At 44.7% G+C, this 27988-nt stretch overlaps 1 long non-coding RNA gene and 1 other non-coding gene across 2 annotated transcripts in view; both read right to left on the bottom strand.

The window, feature by feature from the left end:
* Nucleotides 1–11934: 11934 nt before the first annotated feature.
* LOC112229986 overlaps nucleotides 11935–27988 on the bottom strand; it is a 19447-nt gene continuing 3393 nt past the window's right edge. Inside the window, exon 3 of the long non-coding RNA XR_006080491.1 lies at nucleotides 11935–11952. This is a non-coding gene — a long non-coding RNA (uncharacterized LOC112229986). The remainder of the gene's footprint in view (nucleotides 11953–27988) is intronic.
* Nucleotides 25813–25998, bottom strand: LOC112230054. Its single transcript, XR_002950271.1, has one exon. It is a non-coding gene; the product is annotated as a U2 spliceosomal RNA (small nuclear RNA).

The raw sequence follows: 27988 nt of genomic DNA, 5'->3' as shown, positions 1-27988 counted from the left end.
ACAAAGAGAGACAACACTTGGATACATTTGTAAACTACCCTCAAAGTAACAATAATACTTCGCACATTAACCACCGCCCATCTGGGTAAGAAATGTAATGTATTTACTTGTAATGTCTTTGTCTGTCTTCTCTCTGTTCAACCAATCCACGCTGGGGATGGGGTAGTTGTAGTTCACGCTTCGGTGTAAGACTCGGCTTTGGTGTAAGGCTCAGCTTGCCCACCAGAGGTCACCATGTCCTTCTTAGTTGTTGACATGGCATAGGCCAGACATAACAACAAATACACAAATTCATGAAAAACAAAACAAGAATGACAGCTTAGGACTCCCTCCCTCCCTTGCCACCCCAGCCTCCCTCATATACTCTATATTACACGTACTCTGAGCATTGCACATAATGCTATTGCACAGCCCTATAATGTCAATGTCCATGATTCCATGAGTGAGTGAGTGAGATATATTGATATCAGAGATAGGCCTTTGCACTACCCAGTCTGTTGGGGAGAGCTTAGGGGACTGTAACACCTTAGGTGGTGGTTCGCTCTCTGGTGCTGGTTAGGGCACAGATGATAGACAGTGGATTCACAGTTGACTTGTATTACTTTAATGATGATGAATTTCAGCACAGTGCAGAACACAGCTTAGACGTAAGCATGGGTTGGACACTTGATAGATATTTGATATTTATTTTCTTAACAGGTTGAATTTAACAAAGTTGTGTTGACCCAGGGTGTACGTGTGTGTGTGTGTCCACTCTACAGGGTATTCTCACTCTCTGCCTCATCATCACCTGGGAGATAACACTTTTTTTTTTTTAATGTTTTAATTTTACCTTTATTTAACCAGGCAAGTCAGTTAAGAACACATTCTTATTTTCAATGACGGCCTGGGAACAGTGGGTTAACTGCCTGTTCACGGGCAGAACGACAGATTTGTACCTTGTCAGCTCAGGGGTTTGAACTCACAACCTTCCGGTTACTAGTCCAACGCTCTAACCACTAGGCTACTCTGCCACCCCTTTAGTAACCATCACCTAAGGAATTACAGACCCCTTTGCTGACCCCAACCAAGGCTTAATACTAGGCCTACATGACAACAACACCACATGCAAATGCAACGCAACTAATTCTTACAATTCTTACATGACTGTTCAGAATCTGCAGAATATAACGATCCACTAGTCTGATTTAAGAAAGGTGTCATTATATTATTTGCAACACCTCAAGATTGCTTCCTCTGTCACACAAGCACACAAAGGTACACATACCAACAGAATAAAGGAAGTGTATTCAAACAGAGTCATTGATAGAACAAGGGCAATTCTTAGGTGTATCCATAAAAGAGCTAATCTGCTCTTCAGAGACCGAGCCCCACCAGCGCTCACCCAGCCATTCTAAAAATGAAAGCCATGATCTGTTCAATAGTGACCATTTAAGCTTGCCCTGTTTTTGTCTCGCATCCTCCTCAACACGAACCGTGTTGTCAACCTCGTCGTCGTCGTAAACCTCGTCGTCATCCAGAAGGTTGTTTTTGGAATTGTATTGGTGACGAGTTTCGGCTTCATGGTCCCTGGTATCCTCCAAGTCATCACCCGGAGTTTAGTGTTCATACTCATCGTGGTACCACTCTTCGTGTTCATGCTCATCGTCCTCTTGCCAGTATCCGGGATCATCCTCACACATCCAATCATCGTATTCACTGGACCTTGTTGCTCGCCAAGCTCTCTCGGAATTGGGCGAGATGGAGGCTGAAGACTTGAATGCTTGTGGTGTAACACTGTTCCCACTTGCATCTACTTTGCATTAACAAAGCTGCATCTGAGGCCTCTTGACGCAAACAACTGTCTCATAATGGTTCCCATGATTCTCCAAAATAAATCCCCTTGTTAGACACCTGTAAACCGTTACAACTGTATTCAAGCCAACAGTCGGTGTAGTATGTATATATGTTTACACCCAAACAATCTGCTGCTGCTTGAATCTCCACTTCGGTCGCCCAACTACCCTAGAGAGCTCCTTTTGGATTTGATTATTATATTCTGACACTGAACGGTAACCCATTCTCAAAATGCTCCTATATGTACCATCGTTGCTTTGTAGCTGCTTCACCACGACTTTTTGAATTGTTCCATGATACTCATCTGTACCACACACCGCTTCACTGATCGCTCTGAAGAAACAATTTCCGTCTCCTTTTATTTTCACATTCTTACAAGGAGCCCCTAACTCACAGACTGCTGCTTGCACTGCACATTTAGCCTCATGCACAGAAGCTGAGCAACTGCAGCTCTAAAAGGGTTGAGCTGCAGCTCTCTACATGTGTTGCCACTAACAAACTCAATGTCTGAGTCGTCATTCCCCTTTCTCGTATCATAATACCTGAGTGTATCGAAACACACTGATGTAACATATGCCATTATTCACTATTCTGCATTGGAGTGCCTTTGCTACTGTCATTAGTTTAGTCTTTAATATATCGTGTTGGGACCCTATCACCAAGGACTCCTGCATCCTGTACAGAATGTCTCCATATTGCCTGAGTTGTGGACGGTGTGCGTTTTGGGTATGGATTTTAAACTGCCCCCCCCCTCCAAGACTAACTTCCCTGGTTGTGGACAGTTCATTAACCCTCCTGCTGTCCTCGGGTCATTTTGACACCACACAGTGTTGACCCTCCCGCTGTCCTTGGGTCATTTTGACCCCACGCAGTGTTGACCCTCCCACTGTCCTTGGGTCATTTTGACCTGACACTGTGACCCGGCACTGTGTTGATTAACCCTCCCGCTGTCGTTGGATCATTTTGACCCGACACTGTGACCCGGCACTGTGTTGATTAACCCTCCCGCTGTCGTTGGATCATTTTGACCCGACACTACAGCAGTGAAAACAATCACCTCCATGACATTATGCAACTTGTAATTTGATGACTTGTCCTAAACTGACCCCAATATTCCAAAAGTGAATGGGTACATGTCCGTGTGTGTCATGACATGTGGAGCAGTGAAAACAATCATATCCATGATATTATGCAACTTGACATTTGATGACTTGTCCTAGACTGACCCCAATATTACAAAAGTGAAATGTTGCCTTTATTCATGTACCCGTGTAAGCTGTACGAAACAACAGATACTAATATTGTCATGGGTACATGTCCGGACATGTGGTCTTGTCCAAGGTGCTGAAGCCATTACTGTGCGTTTCACTGCTGAAAAGGTTCTAGAAAATGATATTTTCAAATGTCCAGCAAGTCTACGCTGATTCTGAAGAGGAAGATTGGGAGGAATTACAACCCAGAGCATGATGCATCATCTTCAGAGGAAGACGATTTCTCTCACGCTGAAAGCGAGACTTTCCTGTCAAAAAATTACTAAATCAAATGGTCCTCAGTGGCATATCACAAACAGGGAAGAATGGCAGAACATAAGGTCATGTAGATGACCCCAGGAGCCACAACGTATGCCGTTTCCCATGCCCATGACATAGCCTTAACATTCTACCTGTTTATCACACCGGCAAATAGAAAAAAATCATCCTGGACATGACAAATCTGGAGACAGCTGGAAAGGGATGGATGAGACTGCATGCCTATATAGGGCTGCTAATCTTAGCAGGTGTATACATGGCCTGAGGTGAGGGTGCCGCTAGTCTATGGGATGCAGGGAGTGGAAAGGCCATTTTCCGTGCCAACATGCAACTAAAAGTATTTCACACTTACTCAAGACTGCTACGATTTGATGACCATGAGTCAAGACCTGCAAGATGTGGGACAGACAAACTGGCAGCCGTTTGAGAGGTCTGGGAAAAGTGGGTTGAGCGGCTGCCATACCTCTACAACCCAGGGCCTGACGTGACAGTGGATAAGCAACTGGTTCCATTCAGAGATAGTATATATGTGTATATATATATTTAATAAAAGTGATTTTCACCACTGACTTCTGTGACTGTTTCTGTGTGACACCGATACTAATAATTACCGATGATGCTAATCTCTTCTTGCCAAAGGTCATTGTCCTTTCCGGCAGTATATGCCCAGCAAGCCAGAAAAATATGGGATCAAGTTATGGGTGGGCCTGCGACGCCAAATCCAGCCACGCTTGGAAGATGCAAGTCTACACCAGGAAGCCGACCAGTGGAGGCCCAGAGAAGAACCAGAGGATGTGGGATGTGCTTGATGTGACAGAGGGACTGAGGGGTTGCAATGTCACATGTGACAATTTCTTCACTTCTTATGAACTCGGACGGCAGCTCCTGAAGAGGAACGTTACCATGGTGGGCACAGTTCGAAAGGACAAGTCTGAGCTCCCACCTGCACTGCTTGCGTCAAAGGAAAGAGAGGTCTTCTCATCAAAGTTTGCCTTCACGCCCACCACCACTCTAGTTTCCTACCCCCCAAAGAAAAACAAGAATGTGTTACTTCTGAGCACACTGCACACAGTTGTTGAAATTAGCCATCGCCAGGACAGGAAGCCAGCCATGATCCTAGACTACAACTGCAACAAAGGAGGTGTGGACAACCTAGATAAGGTGATTGGAACGTACGCTGGCCCCTGGTCATCTTCCACAACATCACTGATGTTTCCTCCTACAATGCCATTGTGACATGGAGAGAGATCAACCCGAGCTGGATGCCTCGTAAGTGCAACAAGAGCAGCTGGGAAAGGCACTTGTATAACTCCATTCATCGAAAGAAGGGAGCATCTCCACTACACAGACGCATCTGCAGCAGTTTTGAAAGATGTTCAGAGGGCTAGATCTCATGAGCAACCTGAGGAGCCCCCAGCCACTTCCCCAGCTGGGGCAAGTAAGAGGAAGAGGTGTCAGATCCGCCCACCAAAGAATGACTGCAAAACACATACTGTGTGCTGCAGGTGTAAGAAATATATCTGTAAAGGCTGTGCACATGCATACTGTCACACATGTGCTAATTGGGGGTTTAGTCAAGGTGGGTCGAGCACACGGGGTGGGGTGTATACAGAATGAGAACAACGGGAGGGTTAAGCCATTTTGCCACAACTTTGGAAGTATACTTGGGGTCATTTGTCCATTTGGAAGACCCATGTGTGACCAAGTTTGAACTTTTTAGGGATAGAGGGCAGCATTTTGACTTTGGATGAATTGCGTGCCGATAGTGTATGCCTCCTACTCTGTCCCAGATGCTAATATATGCATATTATTATTACTATTGGATAGAAAACACTCTGAAGTTTCCAAAAACTGTTTGAATTATGTCTGTGAGTATAACAGAACTCATAGGGCAGGCAAATTTCCAAATAGGAAGTGGAAATTCTGGGGCTGGTTGATTTTCAACTCCTCGCCTATTCACATCCCAGTAAGATATGGATCTGTTCACACTTCCTACGCCTTCCACTACATGTCACCCGTCAGTAGAATGTGGAATGAAGCCTCTAGTGTGATGTGGGGCCCAGAAGGCAGCTATTTGAGTCAGTGGTCTGGCAGAATGCAAGTTCCTGGTTACGCGCATTCCTCATGATATCACCATGCGTTCCATTACTCTGTAGACAAAAACGAATGCTCCGGTTGGAACGTTATTGGACATATATTATAATAACGTCCTGAAGATTGATTCTCTACTTAGTTTGACCAGATTATTCGACCTGGAATATAACTTTTTGAAGTTTTCCTCCGAGGTTGCCTGGACCAGCGCCAGCTTTTGGACATGTGAACTAAACGTGCTAGCAAAAGTAGCTAATTGGACACTAGTAATGGACATTATGGAACAAAACAACGATTTATTGAGGAACTAGTATTCCTGGCACTGCATTCTGATGAAAGATCATTAAAGGTAAGGGAATACAGTGCCTTGCGAAAGTATTCGGCCCCCTTGAACTTTGCGACCTTTTGCCACATTTCAGGCTTCAAACATAAAGATATAAAAACCGTATTTTTTTGTGAAGAATCAACAACAAGTGGGACACAATCATGAAGTGGAACGACATTTATTGGATATTTCAAACTTTAACAAATCAAAAACTGAAAAATTGGGCGTGCAAAATTATTCAGCCCCCTTAAGTAAATACTTTGTAGCGCCACCTTTTGCTGCGATTACAGCTGTAAGTCGCTTGGGGTATGTCTCTATCAGTTTTGCACATCGAGAGACTGAAATTTTTTCCCATTCCTCCTTGCAAAACAGCTCGAGCTCAGTGAGGTTGAATGGAGAGCATTTGTGAACAGCAGTTTTCAGTTCTTTCCACAGATTCTCGATTGGATTCAGGTCTGGACTTTGACTTGGCCATTCTAACACTTGGATATGTTTATTTATGAACCATTCCATTGTAGATTTTGCTTTATGTTTTGGATCATTGTCTTGTTGGAAGACAAATCTCCGTCCCAGTCTCAGGTCTTTTGCAGACTCCATCAGGTTTTCTTTTCTTCCATTTCATCTGACCAGAGCACCTTCTTCCACATGTTTGGTGTGTCTCCCAGGTGGCTTGTGGCAAACGTTAAACAACACTTTTTATGGATATCTTTAAGAAATGGCTTTCTTCTTGCCACTCTTCCATAAAGGCCAGATTTGTGCAATATACGACTGATTGTTGTCCTATGGACAGAGTCTCCCACATCAGCTGTAGATCTCTGCAGTTCATCCAGAGTGATCATGGCCCTCTTGGCTGCATCTGTGATCAGTCTTCTCCTTGTATGAGCTGAAAGTTTAGAGGGACGGCCAGGTCTTGGTAGATTTGCAGTGGTCTGATACTCCTTCCATTTCAATATTATCGCTTGCACAGTGCTCCTTGGGATGTTTAAAGCTTGGGAAATCTTTTTGTATCCAAATCCGGCTTTAAACTTCTTCACAACAGTATCTCGGACCTGCCTGGTGTGTTCCTTGTTCTTCATGATGCTCTCTGCGCTTTTAACGGACCTCTGAGACTATCACAGTGCAGGTGCGTTTATACGGAGACTTGATTGCACACAGGTGGATTGTATTTATCATCATTAGTCATTTAGGTCAACATTGGATCATTCAGAGATCCTCACTGAACTTCTGGAGAGAGTTTGCTGCACTGAAAGTAAAGGGGCTGAATAATTTTGCACGCCCAATTTTTCAGTTTTTGATTTGTTAAAAAAGTTTGAAATATCCAATAAATGTCGTTCCACTTCATGATTGTGTCCCACTTGTTGTTGATTCTTCACAAAAAAATACAGTTTTATATCTTTATGTTTGAAGCCTGAAATGTGTCAAAAGGTCGCAAAGTTCAAGGGGGCCGAATACTTTCGCAAGGCACTGTATTTATGATGCAATTTCGTATTTCTGTTGACTCCAACATAGCGGAGAAACACAAAACACAACATAGAAAACGGAACACAGACAAACTCACGCCAACTTACTCCCTGACCATACTAAAACAAAGACATAACAAAGGAACTAAGGTCAGAACGTGACAGTACCCCCCGCAAAGGTGAAAAAAAACCTGAACCTATAGGGGAGGGTCTGGGTGGGTGTCTGTCCGCGGTGGCGACTCTGGCGTGGGACGTGGACCACACTCCACCATCGTCTTTGTCCGCCTCCTCAACCGGTGACCCTCGCCACCGACCTCGGACTGGGGACCCTAGCAATGAGTTTCTGGCAGCACCGGACAGGCGGGAGACTCCGGCAGAGCCGGAGTGAAGGACGGCTCCGGCAGCTCCTGGCTGACGGACGGCTCCGGCAGCTCCTGGCTGGCTGACGGACTGCTCCGGCAGCTTCTGGCTGACGGACGGCTCCGGCAGCTCCTGGCTGAGGGACGGCTCCGGCAACTCAGGTCAGACGGGCAGCTCCGGCAGCTCAGGACAGACGGGCGACTCCGGCAGCTCAGGACAGAGGGGCGACTCCGGAATTGTGCTTTTCACCCTAACGGTTCTCTCACTGTCACCCAAAAGCAAATGACATTTAGGGCCAGGCTTAATTTTGGGCCTACTTTTTTCACGGTCGCTGCACTCAGAGCGAGCTACGGTCAAGCGGGGCATCTCGTTGAACTCGGCACAGCCTTGAGAATATGGAAATCCATTGCAGGCTCTGTGTGTCTTTAAGCACCGCACTTTGTCACTCCATCCTTGCTGTGTGTGTGTGAGAGATAGCTTTTCTTTGACATCTGTTGGGAGAAATGACTGACTTACAGGGTGTACAACGACACCAGTTTGGAAATCTGTGTTTACGCGTGCAATGAGGAGGACGCGCACCTGCTAATATTGCTTTCCTATTGAACATACTTCTTTCTGTATGAAATATTATAGTTTAATTACATTTTAGGGTACCTGAGCACTAACTAGAAACGTACTTTGACTTGGTGAATCAAAGTTTAGGCGTAGATTTTCGGATTGCTTTCTCTGCACGAGTGGATTGCTCAAATCGATGGTGCCAACTAAATCGACTTTTTGGGATATGAAGAAGGATTTTATCTAACAAAATGACACTACATGTTATAGCTGGGACCCTTTGGATGACAAATCAGAGGAAGATTTTCCAAAAGTGAATATTTAATGAAACCTATGATTGTGAAAAATGTTGATGTGGGGCACTGTCCTCAAACAATCTTATGGCATACTTTCTTAGATTTTGCACTGACAACCGGACTGTTACCCACTCCCACGGATGGAAGATTGTGTTTACCAGGTTGGTGCTGCCCGGTTTTTCAGCAAGTTTGATTTGCTGAAGGGTTACTGGGAAGTGCCTTTGTCATCAAGAGATCGTGAAATATCTGCTTTTATTATTCCTTTGGGTCTTTTCTCCTATTCGGTCAGGAGTTGAGGCCTACGCAATGTTCCTGCTATGTTTTAGCGTCTAATGAATAGGGTGACCTCTGGCCTTGAAAGCTGTGCTGTTTATCTAGATGATGTGGTTGTTTTATAGTGACACTTGGGAGCGCGATCTTGTGCAGATACGGACTCTATTTGAACATTTGGCTGAGGCCTGTCTCACTGTGAACTTTGCCAACTGAGTTTGCCCAGGCAACAGTGACCTACCTCGGCAGAGTGGTCAGGCAGGATCGTGTTCTCCCGGTGCGGGCTAAAGTGGCCACTATCAATCTGTTTCCACCGCCCACCACCAAGAAGGAGCTGCAACGCTTCCTAGGTATGGTTGGGTACTTTCGGGGGTTTTACTTCAACTTCTTCATGGTTGTAGCATCTCTGACTGATCTGTTGAAGGAGAGGGTTGATTTAATCTGGTCTTCCTGCTGTCAGAGTGCTTTTGAAAATGTGAAACTGCTTCTTAGTTCTGACCCTGTGTTGGCTGCCCCATGATTTGAACTGCCTTCAGCTTATATGTGGATACAAGTAACGTAGGGGCAGGTGTAGTGTTGCTTCAAGCAGATGGGGATGTTGAACATCCTGTTAGTTATTTCTCCCGAAAGTTTAACTATTCAGTGGGGGAGAAAGAGGCCCTTGCTTTAATCTGGGCATTGAAGCATATTGAGGTATGTGTGTGTTGAAGGAATTTAATTCCTCTGTTTTAATTCCCAATTAAAATTAAACACTGTCAATTCATAAGAATTTGTAAGAGCCTTATTTTATAGGAATGGACAGAGCCCGGTCTTAAAAGTCAAGTAACAGCCTTTATTCAAGAGAGTACTGAGTACATACACATTTTACCACAGGTTATAAACTGAAAATGACGTCAGCGTTTTCTAAATGTTCCGTAGCTTCTTGACACTGGTAGAAAGGCTCTATAGCTCTCAAGCCTTCCCTCCTCGCCTAGAGCCAAGGTCAGTCAGTGTAGATAAGCATTCTAGACAGTCTGGATTCATAGTTCATTCATTTGTACAAAGGAACAGACCGTCATTGTTCTAAACTCTTGACTACATTCACTACATTATATTCAATACTGGGATCAAGAGAGAAAATTCATACATGTACAGTAGCATAATAGTATTCTGATTAGTACATCCTGATTGCAATGTATACATAATTAGTCATTATAGATAAAAATTCCATTAACAGTGTGTGGTTCCTATTGTGGTTTACACTGACCACAACCCACTTACTTTCCTGCACACCATGCTTTGCCTAAAAAGCAGGATTATGCGCTGGTGTTTATTCCTGCAGGCGTTTGGATGTACGACATGGAAAAAGTGTGGATAATGTGCTTTAAAGTGCCCCGATTTTGTCGATCTTCGGACGCCTTTGTTGTTTGTTTTTATTTTTGGTTGGTGGTCTTTACAGGGTTTATTTTGTCCTTCCTGTTGCTCCGGCTTCTGCTCTCCTGTCACTTGGTCTCCATTTTTTTCTCTTAAATTGTTGCTTCCAGGTACCGTGGTTGCTGAGGTTGGTTGGGGTCAGGTGATTTGGTTGGGTTGGTATCATGGGCATACGGTGGGCCTCTTACCTTTATGGTTTGTGTACTATTTTGTGTCTGAACCTTTATTGGTTATGGTTTTTGATCAGTTGTATTGGTGTATTTGTGTGGTTGTGGGTTTTGTTTTCAGGTCTTTGTTAGTTCCTGCTTTTCATAGGAGTGTGTGTTATACCCCCCTCGGTTTCCCTGCCTCCTTCTCTGTGTTTATATTTGCAGATTGGGGACAGGTGGAGCTGATTGGGTTGTTAAGGTGACAAGTTGCACCTGGGTTTGGGATCAACTAGGTGATAAAAGGTCCTGGTGCCCAGTCCTGCCTCTCTCTCTCGCTTCACAAGCACCATTTTGTTTTGTGATCTGGTTGATTTGTTTTTGATTAGGTGCACCATTAACACTTACACACATTTTACATTCATCCATGCATCTCCATTACATTCCTCACAAGTTAGTTTTCTTGTTCAAATCTAGACTAAGCACTATGCCTCCCTGAACAGTCATATGTCAAACAACATCCCTTATTGTACAAGTAATATCCATAATATTCCTCCCAGGAACGCTGTACATCTGACTCAGATACGATACTCCCCATCACTTTATTAGCACGGTTAGCGAAAACCCTTGCCAAAATCTTATCAGTATTCCGTAATCTTAAAGGCCTAACATTTTCCAGCTTCTCCCTGCTCCATTGGTTTTATAATATTTAACAATCCTGTGGACAATGATTCTGGAACTATCTGTGCCTGTTCCATGTACACGTCCAACAATACAGGTGCTAAAATATCCACAAATTGATAATAAAACTCACTTTTCAGCCCATCTGATCGCAGACTTTTTTTCCTATTACTGGCCAAGATAGCCTCCCATATCTCCTTAACCGTCATATCTTTGTAATACATTTTTCGTTGCCCCCATACATGCACTCTTTTCAAAGTTATGTACAGCAGCCTGAGCTTCCATAAAGCCTGCCACATCATAACCCTCCACCCTATCAACTTTTTCCAGCTCAATGTCAATTTGTTTATTCAAAGCTGTTCGCTCCCTCTTTAAAAGAAAATTCCTCCGTCTTGCGTAGTCAACACTCAACCATCAAATCTTCTCTTTTAGACCGTCCCACCACAATCTAATATTAACACATTTAAAATCACTCATTACTCTGTTTAATACAATTGCCAATCATTTTATATATTTTTCTTCTTTTAGTAGCTCAGCATTCAAACACCATACACCACCCCCTCTAGTAGGCACACTATGACCCAGCAGGAGCCCAAGAGATGCATGATCACTTAAAACATTTAAATCGTACCTAAATCTTGTAAACATATTGCACCACATTTACAGCCGCTGAACAATAATCAATGCGGCTTTGCCTGAGACAGTTTAAAACAACCAGCCTCTTCAAGAAAGCTCTCTCACCTGGATGCATACCCCGACATACATCACTAAATTATCCTTCATTACCCCCAGCAAGACTAGCCTAGAAAGATCAGAGCACAACAATGCACTCCTTGACGTGTCCAGTTTAGTCAAACTCATGTTAAAGTTACCCACACAATGTTGCTCAGGTGACTGAAAAAACACATCTCGGTCAATCTCATTATTAGGTGCATAAACATTTTTAAAAATGTAATGCTTAAAAGCCTACCCTCACCCGTGTGCACTTCCCTAATATTCTGCACACTATCCCGCTTAATTAAAATAGCAATCCCACAAGTCCTCTCCCTACCATTATTAAAATAAAGCAAATCCATCCATCGCTTTCTTACTCCATCTATCATACTGTAGGTCCAGTGTCTCTTGAAGGCATGAAATAACCTGAAGTAGGCTTACTGTCCGTTCTAACTTTTCCATATGTCTTAAGACTCATTAATATTGACAGATATAACGCTCACCTTGAGTAGGAGTATGTTTATTGTTTATTGTTTCCATCATACAGACTGCATCTGAAGCTGCTGTTTTGGCAGATGAGTTCAAGTCAGAAGTTTACATATACCTTAGCCATATACATGTAAACCCAGTTTTCTGCCATTTCTGACATTTAATCCTAGTAAAAATTCCCTGTCTTAGATCAGTTAGCATCACCACTTTTTATTTTAAGAATGTGAAATGTCAGAAAAAATAGTACATTCATTTCAGCACATTCCCAGTTGGTCAGAAGTTTACATACTAATTTAGTGTATTTGGTAGCATTGCCTTTAAATTGTTTTAACTTGGGTAGCCTTCCACAAGCTTCCCACAATAAGTTGGGCAAATTTTGGCCCATTCCTCCTGACAGAGCTGGTGTAACTGAGTCCAGTTTGTAGGCCTCCCTGCTTGCACATGCTTTTTCAATTGTGCCCACAAATTTTCATTTGGATTATGGTGAGGGCTTTGTGATGGCCACTCCAATACCTTGACTTCGTTGTCTTTAAGCGATTTTGCCACAACTTTGGAAGTATCCTTGGTCATTGTCCATTTGGAAGACACATTTGTGACCAAGCTTTAACTTCCTGACTGATGTCTTCAGATGTTGCTTCAATATATCCACAATTTTCCTCCTCAGGATGCCATCTATTTTGTGAAGTTCATCCAGCAGCAAAGCACCCCCGCAACATGATGCTGCCACCCCCGTGCTTCCCGGTTGGGATGGTGTTCTTCGGCTCGCAAGCCTCCCCCTTTTTCCTCCAAACATAACGATGGCCAAACTGTTCTATTTTTGTTTCATCAGACCAGGGGACAATTCTCCAAAAAGTACGATCTTTGTCCCCATGTGCAGTTGCAAACCATAGTCTAGCTATTTTTATGGCGGTTTTGGAGTAGTGGCTTCTTCCTTGCTGAGCTGCCTTTCAGGTTATGTGGATAGAGATAATTTTGTACCTGTTTCCTCCAGCAACTTCACAAGGTCCTTTGCTGTTGTTCTGGGATTGATTTGCACTTTTCGCACCAAAGTACGTTCATCTCTAGGAGACCGAAGGCGTCTCCTTCCTGAGTGGTATGACGGCTGCGTGGTCCCATGGTGTTTATACAGTAGAACGTGGTACCATCAGGCATTTGGAAATTGCTCCCAAGGATGAACCAGACTGGTGGATATCTACAATTTAGTTTCTGAGGTCTTGGCTGATTTCTTTTGATTTTCCCATGATGTCAAGCAAGAAGGCACTGAGTTTGAAGGTAGGCTTTGAAATACATCCACAGGTACACCATCAATTGACTCAATGTCAATTAGCCTATCAGAATCTTCTAAAGCCATGACAAAATGTTCTGGAATTTTCTGAGACGTTTATAGCTACAGTGAATTTTGAGTGAAATAATCTGTCTGGAAAAATGACTTGTGTCATGCACAAAGTAAATGTCCTAACCGACTTGCCAAAACTACAGTTTGTTAACAAGACATTTGTGGAGTGGTTGAAAAACGAGTTTTAATGACACCAACCTAAGTGTATGTAAACTTCCGACTTCAACTGTACGTACTGACCCACACGTATGCGAGATTGGGGGCAGAGGAACAGTTCAGGTGGATTTCGGTCAGCAAATTCCATCTAGATCCAAACATGGTTCATGTGGACAGAATGATGTAAGTAAAATCTGCAACTATTGTCAAGGTGAAGACCACTGGAAGAATGCGTGTCCTGTTCTTGGTTAAAAAAAAAGGTCAGCAGATTGGCCAGCACAAATGTAAAACCTGTTGTGTTAGCTGGGCCTGTTCCTCCTCTTGCGGAAGCCCAAGAATTGTCCAAAACTTTTAGTACTGATTATTTGCCATTTTTCAAAGAGGGTTGTTTCACTGTTGGGAAGTGATGTGCCAGTAAAGATTCTGCGAGACACTGGTGCCTCTGAATTATTTGTTTTGGAGCCTGTTCTTACTTTTTCTTTGTAGACAGATACAGGAACCAGTGTTCTGATTCAAGGGATAGGTTTGAATACATTGTCTGCACCCTTGCACAAAGTCAAACTTATATCTGACCAAGTGCAAGGTGAAGTTTCCCTTGGTGTATTCCTTTCTGCCCATTAATGGTGTTCATGTGATTTTTGGTAACAACTTTGCCTGTAGTCGTGTCTGGCGGTTTCTCATACCCCATCCCATGTCGGGATTATCGATGAAAACATACAGCGAATCCTGGAGGTATTCTCTGCATGCACTGTGACTCGTGCTATGAGCGGTGCTGACACTAACGTCAAAACGCAATATACACAACACATAACCGAACAGTTAGGCAAAGGTGAATAATTTAATGGAATATCTGTCCCGTAGGGATATTGTGATGGTTTATTTGATTTATTTGATTTATTTAAATTAAGGTTTATTTGATCAAGTACGTCTGGTTGAGGTAAGGCGTGTTGCTGGGTGATGCTATTGTTCAGATCGTGTTCCTTCTAAGCTGAAAACATCTCATGACATTTCTGATCACTTAGGGGTTAGTAAAACCTATGATCGAATTGTGCGTCATTTTTATTGGCCTTGTTTAAAGACATTTCCGCTTACATCAAAACATGCCATGTTTGTCAGCTGACTCGGAAGCCTAATCAGATGTTAAGGCCCGTTCCGCTACAACCTACTATTGTTACAGGCCAGCCATTTGAGCATTTGCTTATTGATTGTGTTGGACCCTTACCCCGTTCTAAAGCTGGTAGCACCTACACGTTAACTGTGATGTGTCAGGCTACGAGATCCTGCAGCCTATCCACTTCGCAACATTACCACTAAATCTGTTGTGAAGGCTTTGTCACCGTTCTCTACATTTTTGGAATACCTCAGTTGATTCAGAGCCATCAGTGTTCCAACTTAATTTAAGTCTTGTGACAATTGTGTTAAAAACATAATCCGTCCAGTGCTTATCATGTGCAGAGTCAAGGGGCCCTTGAGCCTTTATCAGACTTTGAAGTCACTGTTATGTGCGTACTGCACTGAATTAAAACGTGACTGGGAAGATGGGTTACGCTGGTTGCTACATGCTGTTAAAGAAGTATCACAAGAGCACTGGTTCCAGTTCTAATGACCTTGATTTTAGTCATACTGTCCAAATCCCTCTTGCTGTTAAAGGAGGATTGGAAGGTGGTTGAGCCTCCCCCAAATTTGTTGTCATCTGTTAGTGTTTCTGACACCATTGTATGTAGCTTGTGAAATGGCTAAAGAAAAACTAGCTTCCTCTCAGAGGTGAGGTTGAAAAGGTTGTTTGACCGGCTCGCAGAGCCGCAACAGTTTAGTCCAGGGTTCTCCTTTTCAGGCCAAATTCAGCGGCCCATACACTGTGGTTCGCGAATTGTCTGATCTGAACTGATTGCAACCCATGAGCACAGAAAGGCGAATCAGCTCTGCCACGTCAATTTGTTAAAGCCCTATTATGCTTGTTTGTCTTCTGAATTGACTAAAGCAGAACTATTTGCTAAAACTGATGTGGTTAGTCCCTGTTCTTTTGGTGGAATCCGTTGTCAGCCACTTCACCTTCACATGCAGTGTGATGAACAGGGGGTGCTGGGCCCTGGTGGTGGTATTTTGCAGGGTAGGTTGAATTCTGAGTCCCTTGCAAACTTGGAGAGTTTGTTGGGTCACCTGTCTGATTGTCAAGCAGAGTTAACTGATTTGATCACTGATTTTCAGTCTTGTTTTGCTGACACATAGATATGTTCGGAGAAAATCCAACCTTAATAAAAACATTTTTTGAGAGCCCATGCTCTTACAATGGAAAGCATAGGGGAATATCCAATTCCAGCTCCCATATTGCAATTCCCATGGCTTCCAGAAGGTGTCAACAGTCTTTGTTCATGGCTTCAGGCTTGTAACTTGAATAAGGAGTAATAAATATGAGTTTTAGTACACGACACCAGTTTGGAAATCTGAAATATTATAGTGTAATTCAATTTTAGGGTATCAGAGCACTGGGTACCAGAGCACTGGGTAGAAACGTACTTTGACTTGTTGAAACAAAGTTTAGGTGTAGATTTTTGGATTCCTTTCTCTGCATGTTGAACGAGTGGATGACTCAAAACGATGGTGCCAACTTTTTGGGATATGAATTAGGATTTTATCTAACAAAATGACACTACATGTTATAGCTGGGACCCTTTGGTTGACAAATCAGAGGAAGATTTTCAAAAAGTGAATATTTAATGAAACCTATGATTGTGGGAAATGTTGTTGTGGGGCGCTGTCCTCAAACAATCTGATGGCATGCTTTCGCTGTAAAGCCTACTGTAAATCAAACAGTGCAGTTAGATTAACAATAATTTAAGCTTTCAACCAATATAAGACACTTGTATGTACCTAAATGTTTAATATCCATAATTTTAAAGATTATTTATTTGAGTTGTGAGCCCTTCAGTGTCAGCGGAAGTTGTCCCTCTAGCGGGACGCCTAGACTTAAGACTTCTTAAGTACATGCTGGTTAATGATATCGCTGTACCATCATTCTCCAGTTGGGCCTCCCCGTGTCTCTTGGTGAGCAAGCCAGATGGTTCTTAGATTTTGCACTGACAACTGGACTGTTACCCAATCCCACGGATGGAAGATTGTGTTTACCAGGTTGGTGCTGCCTGGTTCTTCAGCAAGTTTGATTTTGCTGAAGGGTTACTGGCAGGTGCCTTTGTCATCAAGAGCTCCACTTCATGATCAGCACCCCCTGCACCTTCAGACAGATCCGATCCAGACTCCTCCTCCACCCTCCGGCTCATTTCCATGCTAGACCCGATTCCATCTGCCACAGTAGATTCATCACCCTCTTCTCCTTCACCATCCTGGCCTCCTTTTTCTCCCTCCCGTCCTCTCCTCCGTCACACTCTCTTCTACCACCCCCTCCTGTTGTTCCATGTCATCACCGTCTGTCGGCCTAGTACACGTGCAGTGGATGCCTCTCTCACCACACCCATTGTAAGATCTTCCCACTTTCACGACGCACTCTCGCATAATGCCCTTGTATTCTGCATCGCCGTCATAAAAAAAATCATGGCAATTCCGGACTACGTGGCCAGGCTGAATACAAATTCAGCACACTAACTTGCCTGTCGTGTATCACACGGAATTATTCAGCCCCCTCCAACATCTCGAACTTTGCAGAATACGGTAGTGAGTGCATCTCGTCTGTGAACCGGACCTTGCAGAATCTTGTGACATCCGCTATCTCCGTTACCAGCCAAAATGTATTCTAAATCAGAAACCGCCGACACACCCCATCCTTCCAATTTGGCAACAATAGCATCATCGCTAATATACACTGATAAATTCATGAAGGACGCCACCAGTTCATCCGATGAAATGTCCCTCGCCATTACCGTACACGATTTGATTTTCAGTCCATCCATCAGTTACTCCTTCCCATGGACATGCGACATCGTTATCTCGTACTCCTGATCCCTCTTGCATCTGCACCCTGTCACTGCTCAGCATGCCTTCTCTCCATCCCTCGCAGCAATTCCATCGTTAGTTTACGATTCCCAGTGATATCCACCTCCACAATACAAGCCCTATCATAGGATTTCTCCCTCGACGGTGGTGCACCATGATTATTTACTTCATGTCTTGCACTCTTTCAGTTTCCTCGCAATGGTCATAGAAGCCATTGTAATCCATCTGGTTATACAGAGACCTTTCCCCCAACAACATAAGCTGGTGAAAATCAACTCAACTAATAATATAACAAATTGCCAACCAAAATATATATACCAAAAAGCAGCGAACAATTCCCTCTCCTACAAAACCAACTTGCCTGCAAAAACGTCTTCAATCACTGACCCTGCTTAGCTTCCAAGATCAGATGAGATCGCATACCAGGCTAGCAGGCCACCCCAGCTACCAGACAACACAAAACTGAAGACACTGGGAGGAGCTAAGGGAAGACAAAATGATATACAGGAGAGGGGAAATGCAAAGAAAAAAATAAAAATTCAGAAAGAAAGGAAAAGGAGCGGGCCTGTAGTCTATCACCGAGACCACCTCCTTACCCAGGACAAAATAAAATAATTGTGAAACAGAACAACAATAATACACTTAACAAAATAACTCCAGCCTATGATCGCCTCTCGGATCAAATGCAGCAACTGTCATAGAAAATACACACAGAACAGATTATTAATATTACTATTATTTAAGTGTCGTGACATTTCCCTTTAAAACAGCTCATTTATATTTGTACAACATTTATACACATAAAAACAGCATTTGAATATTACATTTAAATTGTTAGTCTATGTTAAAAACAATAGAAACAACCATGAATAAATGTATTTTTTCTTGTAAAACATCCAATCTGTAAAAGCCATTTCAATTGTGTACAAATGATTTAACAAAAGTAAAACATGTTTCAAAACAAACTTTGTTTAAAAAAGTGTTATTCCGAATTCAATAACCGTCCTGTCCTTCGGGGCCCAGAGGAGATCCCTCCCCTAGGCGCATCGCCCTAAGCGCCGCAGCGCTGTCAGGCTGGGACCTTGGGTGTTGTGGGGAACCCTTCGCCTTGGGTTGAGGCCCCCTTCTGTACCACCCCAGGTCTACCGTGGCTACCATGGCCACTGCCTGGGGGGTGGACACGACTCGTTTTGCTACCAGCAGGTTGTGGGAGGACCACAGTGCTTCCTTCTACAGGCCCCTGGCAGCTCTGCACTCCCAGAGCAAGTGCCTCACCGACTCCTCTTGGCTGCAGCCTGGTCGGGTGTCCTCACCATGCTCCGGGACTGAATAACGGCCCTGACCTGGAGGATCTCGTGGGTGACAATCCAGGACAAGTCCCGTTGACGGTTCAGCAGAGCCGGATGGGCCATGTTGCGCCAAACTGTTGTGGGCTCGCCTGTAGAAAGCCCGTGCACTGAACACACTGGTTCCCGCTCCTGCAAAAGAGAGAGAAGAGCACAATGTATAGCTCAACTGGTTACTGCCTCTTTTTCCAGTTAAAAATGTCTTAACTTCTGGAGCTGGGTATAGTGTGCAGGGAGCAGGAAAGAGACTGGGGCTCGCAGGTCGACTGGGATCAGCCTCAGGGTTCTGAGGTAAGATCCCAGCCAGGGGAGGGCCTGGGTCTTGTTGTTGACCGGGGAGGTGGCAAGAGTCAGATGTAACGCTGTGTAGCGGTTGCCCAGGAACAAGTAGAGGTCAGGCAAGCCTCCCCCCTTGGACCTGGGCCTCTTGACCACCTCCTTCTCAGCCTCTCCCACTTGCTTCCCCACAGGAAGTAAAACTGCATCTGTTCCTGTGCTAAAAGAGTTCTTTGTGGGGGGATAAAAACAGAACTGATTAAAAATCGAGTTTCTGTCTTACTGTCCCCAGGATCCCACTCCATTTGCCGCTTCCTCCTCCCTCCCTGTCAAACTTTCCCCCAGTAACCTTATGTTGGTCATTTTAACAGTCAGTGGTAGTCTGGTTAAGTCTGGGTCTGCCCATGGTTAGAAAAAATGGGCTTCTGTTTTGTCTCTGTACAGTCTCGCCCCAGAGGCTCGTCCGTACCAGTCTGTTCTGTCCAGGGTCCTGTCGACAGATAAAAGGTTGACGACGTCCATGTAAAAACCGCACTGGGCGGTCATCCTCCCCACTCCCCGGGATACCCGCCCCACTGATCCGTTGGTCCCTTCTCAAGACCTGTGCCAGTAGTTCGATGCAGGCCACAAACAGAAGAGGAGATAACGGACAGCCCTGGTGCGAGGCTCGATCAAAATCTAAATTTAGGACTACAAGTCGCATGTTTCTGTCTCTCGCATAACAGATGGCATCTCGGATCAATATCAGGCTGTCCGTGATCTTCCTTCTAGGAACGGCACAGGTTTGGTCCGGGTGGACATTCTGAGTGTTAGAACCTTAGTAAAAAATTTACAGTCAAAATTTGAAAGGGTAATCAGTCTCCAGTTTGTCTTGTGTAAAGGAGTCACAATCCCTACTCTAAAACTGTCAGGTAGTTTGTCAAGTTGTTCAAAGTCAGTAAAGACAGAAGTTTGTCGGCTAAGAAATCCCAAAAGTTCAGATAAAACTCCAAAGGGAGGCTGTCCTCCCCTGGTGACTTACCCCTCTTAAAATGTTTCAGTCCTTTATCAATTTCTGTCATTGTCAGGTTGTCTGTGTTGAGTAAGGTCCTGTCAATGTATGTTAAAATGTCCCCCATGGTTTCCTCACACAAATATTTTACTCAAAACAGTTCCCCATAATCATCCTCGACTACTTCTTTTATTCCCTCTATCTGTTTTTAAAACCCATCTTTTGTTTTTAATCCTGTCATTGTCCTACCCTTTCTAACTATTTTCTTAAAGTGCCTCGTACATTTCTTCCCTTCTAATTCCCTCTCCTTACTTCTTAAAATAACCCCCTACTTTTCTGTTTTGATAAAAATGCAATTTCCTTCTTTAATTTCATGGTTAAAATCAAAGACATCAGATGATTAAAAGGTTGTATTAAACTTTCAGCAAAAAAACCCACCACAAATACTCAAAACAAGGCATTTAAATCACAAAACAAACGAAAACCCGAAATTATAACCCAGGGGAACACCGTCCCTTCCTTAGGCGGCCCGCTAGGACATGGGCTGCCACCTTGTAGTCTGCGCACAATAGCGTAATGGGCCTGTAGTTCCCTAGGTTATCCCTTTCCCCTTTCTTGAAAAGCAGTGTCAAGACCCCAGAAGCCCTGATACATACACTCCTTTTTTTCCGAAAGAAAATCTCTGCCCAAAATTTTCCAAAAGGTAACATAAAACTCCTGAGGATGCCTATCGTAACCTGGAACCTTGTCGGTTGGTAAAACCCACAAAGCAGCCTCAACCTCCGCAAGCTCGAAAGGGCGGTCAAGATCCAGAGGCTGCCTCCGGGGGAATCTTTTCCCTCAAAAACCCTAAGAAGACATGTTCTGTTGAACTATCTATGTCCTTCTCCCTAAAAGATTATTGGTAGGAGGACGCTGCTTCTACCATGCCCTTGGTCAGAAACCATTCCCCACCTTCTGTTTGCAGCTGAGCAATACCTGCTTTGGCACAGTCAGCTTTAACCTGTTTTAAAAAATATGAGCTGCTAGCCTCCCCAAACTCGAACTTGTCTCTTTGACACCTAAAGGGAAAGTCCCTGGCCTTCCCCTGAAAATACAGCCCCAGCTTACTTTTTAAAACCTCCATCCTCTCCACATCACTCCCCTCACCCTTGTTCTCAGCTGACACCAAGGCAATCAGCTCCCCCTGAAGCCATTGAAAAACCTCCCTATCTGTACGGGCCGTACCGACACAATGCGAAATGGCCAGGGTGCAAACATTGCGCTTTACACACCCCCACCATTCGACTAGGGAACCAAAAAATGGCTTGAGGTCACCCAATATCTCATAATGGGATTTAAAAGCCTCCATAAGAGAAAGATCTGCCAAAATGTGTGAGTTTAATTCCCAAAAACCTCTGCCAAAAATTGGCACTTCTACTGAGAACACTACCTGGGCTGGAGAAATGGTGACTTGTGAGACAAGTCATACCCTCCTCCCCATTGGGGTCACTGACTCAAATAGTCCCTAAAAGAAAAAAATGTAACCACAGAAACCAAATAAGGTAGGCTAAAGTCTCCAGTGCTTTCGAAGGAGTCAATGAAATCCCCGCCCAAAACCACAGTTCGGTTAGTAACGCAAACATCTGGCAGGAACAAAAAAATATATATTCTACCTCGAGGTTCAGCAGGTGCCCCCTCCAGTCTGCATCAACCACTAAAACACTCCCCTGTATGACAGAAAAAGAACCCACCAAACAAAATCCCCACCCCAGAGGAGTGCACCCTCCCAACCCCCATCTGGACTCTCCCTTCATCCACCCCCTTGAAAAAACAGAAACATCCCCCATGTATTGTTTTAGGCCAATTCTGACCTTTGAAGCTACCAACCTCTCATCGATGGAAACGTTCTGGGCAGGCTGAAAATAGGTTTTGCAGGCCTCAACGATGCTGAGGTAGAGAGGTTTTATTTTGCAGAGCCTATCAAACCTTGCTGTGCCTCTCTTCTTCTCGGTCACTGATATGAAGCGCCCGTGAGATTGTCAGAAACCTTTTGCATGATATGGCAGTGGAGGGAAAAGGCAGTTGATAGAGGGGAGCAGTTTTCCAGTAGTCTTTCAGGGTTTTTAGCTTCACAAGATCCATGTAAATGACCATTGACATGAAACAAGAAACATCTGACATGGAAATGGGCTTCTATCCCTCTTTCTTGCCTGCCTGCTTCTTAGCACCATACTTATTTGTGTTCGACACCAGGGAATCAACAACTGCCGAGGTGAAAAACAGCTGAAAAGTTGCATGGGACTGTACTTGGAGGTTATATCCAGCTGATGTCCCGATGGACTTTTCGGTCTGAATACTGGAGGTGTAGGCAACACATCCTCCTCCAGCACAGAGTGCCAATGACCCTTCTCCTCTCTGATTGCAGGTTTAGCTCTTCCCCACCTCCGCTTCTTGTCACAGACTTCACGCCTGGCAGGGCGGGGGTAGGTGTGGAGACGGACACAGCAGGGGTCCGGCTAGATGATCCTGCTACTGTGGGGGATGGGCACCTTGGCAGTGGGGGCTCCCAATCAGAATCGGGGGGACTGTGAAATAAAGACACAAACAGATTATATACAGAGTAGGGAACGTAAAATCACTAAGGTGAGGTTCTGTTCCGTTCCATGTTTAGATAAAATACATCTAATATTTACAGACATACACCCACAATGTGGAGCCATGTGGAGCCACTTCAAACATTTCATTACTATATATATATATAAATATATGTCAGATAAAATACATGTAAAAATTATCTAATGTATACAGAAACACAGATTATATACAGAGTAGGGAACATAAATAACTAAGGTGAGGTTCTGTTCCGTTCCATATTTAGATAAAATACATTTATTTACAGACACACACACCCACAATGTAGAGCCATGTGGAGCCACTTCAAACATTTCATTTACTGAATATATAAAAATATGTCAAATAAAATAAAAATATCTCAAACAACTCAAATGAATAATATTTGATATTATTCATTTCAAACAACGGCATGAGAATTACTTACCAATCGAATTGCATCTTCTCCATACAGAAATATCTCCTGAAATTGGGAGTCCAAACTTGTCACACAATCTGATACATCTTCCTATAACTCTGTGTCACTTTCTCTATCAATCTCATCAATAATATCATGTAGATCTGTATACCTGGACTTTGCCTTTGATTTTCCAGATTTATTTGCCATAATTCTTTCAATAAAATAGCAGAAAATGATCTCGACTCAATACTGCTTCGTGCAAACAAAGTGTCTCCTTAGGGTAGAAATTTCCATGGCGAATGGCTGTGTTACACTCGACTTTCGTTCAAGAGCTGGTCTTCCCGGATATAAATATTAGATATTGACGTTTACCTCAGCCCATTGGCTATCTACCAAGCGAGATTTCAAGACGATCAGTGGTGATTGGGCAGAAATACAGTCATTCAAAGAAGCACTGGTGATATCATTGGCACGCAGGAGGTCATTGTTTTGGTGTGTTCAAATTAGTTCCTTTCGGTCAATACGCCCCGTAAAAAGAACCATTATGTATGGTTGTGTTACTTACAAACAGAGGATTACAATGAAACCAAGTGTGAGTAATTGCATCGAATGTTTCGTTGAAAGGTGAAGGATACGGAATTCATGACTCAAGCCGTTTACAAAATGTGTCGTGTTATGCTATAAAAATGGATTTAATCTAACAAAACAACCATTTATTGTGAAGATTGGACCTTTTGCATTGCCAAAAGAAGATCTTCAAATGGAATTGATTATTTTATTGCTATTTCTGACTTTTGTGACGCTAATGCTTGGTTGGAAAATGCTAGTAATATGTGTGTGTGGCGTGCTGTCGTCAGATTATCGTAAGGATTGCTTTCGCCGAAAAGCATTTAAAAAATCTGACACTGCGGTTGGATTAAGAGGAAGTTACGCTTTTAAATGATGTTAGATACATGTATTTACAAGAACGTTTAATATTACGAATTGTGCATTTAGTATCTTTGCGATATGCTATTTCACTGGATGTTTGCCTATGCGGGACGCTAACGTCCCGTATAGCCTAGACATTAAATAAACCTCTTGTAAAAAGAGAACCTGGAAGGAGACACAGGAAAGGTACTGAAACACCCCTTTCTTTCCCCATATCCCTCAATCCCCTTACTTTCACTGTTACTACTGTAAAAAGGGCCATACAAAGGAAGGAACTAAACAAGATCACCCAGGGTCTCAATGCAGTCTGTCAGACAGGAGCCACCCCCATCCCAAAGCCATTCACCCCTTCCAGGTAACTGTTCGGCAGGGCTGGAAAAGGAGTCCACACAGGTTGGTACCTGTCCACAGACCTGCGATGCTTGCACAGGACTGGAAGAGTGGTCTCCCCGGACAGTACCTGCGCACAGTCCATTGAAGCCTCCTCAGGATTGGTGTCCATCTCCGAGGTGCCTGTCCCAGGAAGCGCAGGAACCAAACAGGACCCCTGGACCTGATCCCCAGACCCCCGCCCATCGAGGCTTCAGAGACTGCCAGTGTAAGAACCTTCAAAACAACTGGATCCTGGGTCTCAGCCCCCACATCTGACACTTCATCCCCGGTACCAGGGTTCGGCACTGTAAACCGGTTGGAGATGGCCACCAATGGCCTCCTGTGCTTTCCAACCGCCACCCGGTCAGTGACCCTCCTCTTCTTTCCTTTTCCCCTTGTACACCATCCCGGACTCTCTATTGTCCTAAGACACCTATCCAGTCGACCCGCTAGCCGAAGACGACCTCATCTTTCACGAAATGGTTCAGGTAGCCGAGTCGTCTGACATTTCACTCAGCAGACTATCCTCCCAGGCTCCAGTCAGCAGCTCCATCTCCTCCCAGTCCCCTTCGGACCTCCTTTACTGCAGCTTCCCCTGGTGCTTTCGCCACCTCCGCTGCTGCCACTCAAATTTCCTTAAGAACTTCCTCTATTGGCCGGAGAGGAGAGCCCGCAGCACCTTCCTCGAGGCCATCACCGGCTGCCTCCGCATAGGTCCATTGTCTATTAGCCTTTAAACAAGTGGCCCTGCTTCCCACAGCCATTGCAGACTTGCTCCTTGGCCTGGTTTCCCACAGTTTCTGCACTTCAGCAGGTTGCACCCCGTGGCCAAATGACTGAAGCTACGGCAGTGTCTGAAATAAACAGGTAACCCCGGTCCTCTCCAATGGAGAAATAGGCTGGTGGGTGAACCAACTTATGGACTCCTTCCGGATCCCTGTTCAGTGCGACACGGAACTGTCTCCTCCCTGACCAGATCCCGCAGGTACCGTACCGGCATAGGAGAGCCCCGATTCTGTCATCTCCCACATAGGCATTGTAAATGTGCACGGTGATGATCTTTAAATCCAACCGGCACAAGGGGAAAACCTGAATGTTTGAGAGTGGCACACTGGCTGCCTTCTCTTTGCAGGTGAAATGGCTGGAAACGGGGGTCCCCATGAAGGGCGCTTCGCCCTTCTTTCAGTTTGAATGTTTCTTATATTTTTTTCTCTTTCCTTCTTCTTCTGCTAGGTTTTCACATAGCTTTGTGTATTTTTTCCCCTTGACAATGGGAGAAAAGTGTTGCACCGTTCCCGGAGCAACTGCAATTCCGGGTCGATGCGTGGAGCGGACGGAGCAAGCCCCATTTCCGACTTCCTGTTCGAAAAATCCATTTAATATGTATTCCCCCGATGGGGGACGTATCAGATATTAAACTGATAACAGTTGTTATTTTTATTTTTTATTATTGATTACAATCAATGCCATTCATACAATACAAAATTATAGTTATCATTCATTCTCCATCCATTGCAATTTTAAATAACCAAAGAACACACCAAACAAAACCTCAGGGGAGCATCTTCCCTCCCCGTCATACCTAACCACTACCATTCCCTTTCACCCCATCCCTAATCTATCCCCTTAAACCATCTAAATCAATCCCAGCCCAAAACCCCCCTTCCACCTCTCCCAGGCAGCATGCTGCCTCCACATTCCTCTCCTTCCTCTTCATCCTCCCCCTCAAATCTCCTTCCACCCCCCAATCTCTCCCTGTCTTAACCATGTTCTGACTGGCTTCCCACAGTCCCCGTTTAAAGAGACTCATAAGAAGCCAGAGCAGAAACTTGTCCCTATCCGTCCCTCTCGCTCTCCCTTGACCTCTCTCTAACTTTGCCCACGTCAATACAAAATCCCCTCTACCATTCCTAACAGCACCCCTGCACCAGCCCATACTACTTCGGCAAAGGCACAGTCCCAAAAGGCATGGCGCACAGTCTCCTCCCTGCCACAAGAGGATCTTGGACAGGTGGGCGTTCGTGCCAAACTATGCCGGTACATAATGGATCGTACCGGCAAGCACTTGTGGAGGCTCAACCAATTCAGGTCCTTGAGCCTGTTGTCCAGGCCCCACGCCTGCACGCCCACTACAGGCGCCGGACTCCCTGCCCGTCTGACCTCCTCGTACAGGCGCCTGTGATCTAAACCTACTCAGGCAACTTCAACCTCGGGTTGCGCACGCAGCCACTTGGCCGCATGGCCAAAGTGCCCAGCAGCTGTTCCGCCCGAGGACCCGTGTTAGACCACACCATTACGCTTCTCGCCTGGTACGAGAAGAACACCCGCAGGAGGTACCCGGAGCTCCGTCAACAGAAAATAAACAAAAATTGTGTACAGCTTGAGGGGGTGTTGTGGTACCCCCCCTACCTCCCTCCCCGATGGGACAGAGCATGCGTGCCCTGGCAACCCACTCGTACCTGCCACCCCACATGAACTGAAACACTAGCCTCACTAGAGGCCTCCACAGACAAGCCGGCAATGGATAGATGTACACCAAATACAAAAGAGACGGCAATACATCCACCTTGAGAACCAGGACCTTGCCTATAAAAGACAACGACCGAGCCCTCCCATCGCTAGCTTCCTCTGTACCACTGCGATACCCATGTACCAGTTCAGCGACGCTGAACCGGAGGTCTCAAAATGGACCCCGAGAATCCTCAGGGCCCCGTTAGAGAGAGAACCCCCCCCGGGCTCATCCGTCCTACCACGCCATCTTCCGAAAAACTTGACGGAAAACATAGCGTGGTTAAGTACCGCTCCCGATGCTTTGGTGAAGTCCCCAATAATGGCAAGGGACCTTGTCAGACACGAGTCCTTTCAAAGAAGCAAGGAATTGTCGTCGGCGTACTGCGTCAACTCCGACATATAAAGTATGGATCCATCCTATGAATTTCTCCCCAAATCCTATTCTACCTAACACCCTGTAAAGAAAATATCTATTCACGCGATCAAAGGCTTTTGCTTGATCTAGCGCTGCTACCATTTAAAGGCAGCCATCTCTCTTCTACCCAAGCGATGGAGTCCCTGACCAACTGCAGGTTCCACCTGCATTTCTTACAGAAAGGGGGTTGACGGGTGTAGAAAAGCATCCCCTGTCTGAGCCCAGTGAAAAGACCGCCGGGGGATGGAGGAAACCATCAAAACCTCCCTGATCTGGCCTGGAACTGGAACCTGGAACCTGGAACTGCATGCGGCCAATCCAGAACCCCAAAGAGTCCTTCACATATCTTGCCCCCGATGTGACGTCTCAAAAACGGCCCAGGAATACCCTTATGGCGATATCCGTTACATGAGGATTGTACATATGTACATTAATGGTCCTGAAATTAGTCTTAGACAGACACGTTACATTGAAAAAAGACAAGGGCCTCTCTCCAGGAGCCGCTTTGGCTCTGTCCATTATTTTCACA

This window comes from Oncorhynchus tshawytscha, linkage group LG31 (assembly GCF_018296145.1).
Source record: "Oncorhynchus tshawytscha isolate Ot180627B linkage group LG31, Otsh_v2.0, whole genome shotgun sequence".
NCBI lineage: Eukaryota > Metazoa > Chordata > Actinopteri > Salmoniformes > Salmonidae > Oncorhynchus > Oncorhynchus tshawytscha.
Note: the sequence above shows the minus strand (reverse complement) of the source record. Positions and strands in the feature narration are given on the sequence as shown.